Source organism: Austrofundulus limnaeus, unplaced genomic scaffold, assembly GCF_001266775.1.
Source record: "Austrofundulus limnaeus strain Quisiro unplaced genomic scaffold, Austrofundulus_limnaeus-1.0 Scaffold297, whole genome shotgun sequence".
Lineage (NCBI taxonomy): Eukaryota > Metazoa > Chordata > Actinopteri > Cyprinodontiformes > Rivulidae > Austrofundulus > Austrofundulus limnaeus.
Genome location: NW_013952699.1, coordinates 675,903 through 677,597, shown reverse-complemented (window position 1 = coordinate 677,597; position 1,695 = coordinate 675,903). Strand labels below are relative to the sequence as shown.

Here is a 1,695-nt window from a genome sequence, read left to right as displayed (position 1 = left end):
GGACCAGGGAGGATGATTCAACCACTCAACCACTAGATGTCGCTGAAATCAACAAATCCTACACACTGTGCCTTTAAAATTAAATCATTTCAAATAGAAATGCAACAATTAATCTCCACTGGTTAGTTTTTTTTTAATCCCTATAATTTCTGGAAAATTAATTTAAATTGCTACTGTGACATTAAATTATTCATGACCCCATCATGACTATAGTGTTATACCTTATTTCATGTACTGTCCAATCTGACATGAATGACAATTGCCATTAAAACTGTGGCTTTCTCAGTCACTTTCACAGTTGTGTTTAACTGAAGCTATGAGGGTTATCTCAAAGGCTCTTTATAATATGCATCTTTTGTTTGGAGTTATTGACAACCAATAGAAGAAAACAAACCCAGCGACTGTTTTAAGAGGCACTAAATACATTTTCAATCCAACCTTTGTGCTACTAATAGTCACCAACCGATAAATGTCATTCCACACGATGGCAGCTGAATTATTTAGTCATGTATCCCCCCCATCACTTTAAACGAGATTAACATCTGTGCTTTGGCTGGGCTAAAGAAATGAACATTGATCCACTTAACCTTGTCCACTGCCCTTTTCCCCTTCAGAACTCTTGCAGTGAATTGTCACAAATGTAACCTAAAGAGAAATGAGCTCACATTTAACACCTCACAGGCAAAAATACACCTTTTTTCTGCTAATATGTAGAATTCATGGCCTTGGATAATAAAAATAATTTACAAAGAAGAGTGACATTGTTTTACATCAATTTGCTACTGTTTTAGGCTTTTGTGAGGCCAGAAACCAGATTGACTTTATTGATCAACAATATTCAGAATTATTTATTTATTCCCTTTTATTATTTATTAGAGCTCAACAACTGCCGACTGAACCCTTTATTTACAAGGAAAATTCATTCATAAGTTATCAATAAAGAAACACCTTTATTTTTTTTCTAGTTTTTTTTTTCCCAAAATTAAAAAAATAATAATAAATAAAATTACAAACAGAAATTAAGAGGAACACAACAATAAAATTAAACATTCAAAACTTGGGGATGATATTCTGAATTTAGAACAAAATAATTATTCAAAATGTTCTAAAACCTTAAACCATAATATTAAGTTGTTAATGATTTAACAAAGAGACCTGTGAAGCATAAAATAATGCTTATAACATAAGAAAGAAAGCACGGGATCCTTTTGAACAGGATGTTTGATTGTAAGAAATTGGACAGATTTCATTGTTTTACTGTCTCTTTATTTTACTGCTGAACTTTACAAAAGCAAATAACTTGACAAAACACACCCTTTAAACCTAGGTCAATAGATACAACAATTAGACAAAAGAAAGAGAAGTCATCACACAAAAACTAACACACAATCTGGCTGAACTGAAAGAAACAGCCCAGCTTGCTGCTGTCTTTTCCAGCTGTTATCAGAAATGGCGAGGAATCAAGCAGACACAAAGGCTCCTCACGAGGCTGACCTCTGATTTCTGACAAACTTATCTCTCATGTTCAAACATTCTGTTGCATGGCAGCAAGGCCTGTTAAGACTTCTGTAGCAAGAAAACAAAAAACATTTCTTAGCACAAAGGCTAACAGGCTAAGCTGAGGTTCTTCTTCCATGAAGCAGCTCTGTTGTCCTCCATCTATATTTTCAGTTCCAGGCTGAGTCATTTCTACCT

At 34.0% G+C, this 1,695-nt stretch overlaps 1 protein-coding gene across 4 annotated transcripts in view; it reads right to left on the bottom strand.

The window, feature by feature from the left end:
- LOC106526858 (alpha-1,3-mannosyl-glycoprotein 4-beta-N-acetylglucosaminyltransferase C) overlaps positions 1-1,695 on the bottom strand; it is a 196,234-nt gene that overhangs the window by 27,823 nt on the left and 166,716 nt on the right. The gene's annotated exons all lie outside the window — the stretch shown is intronic.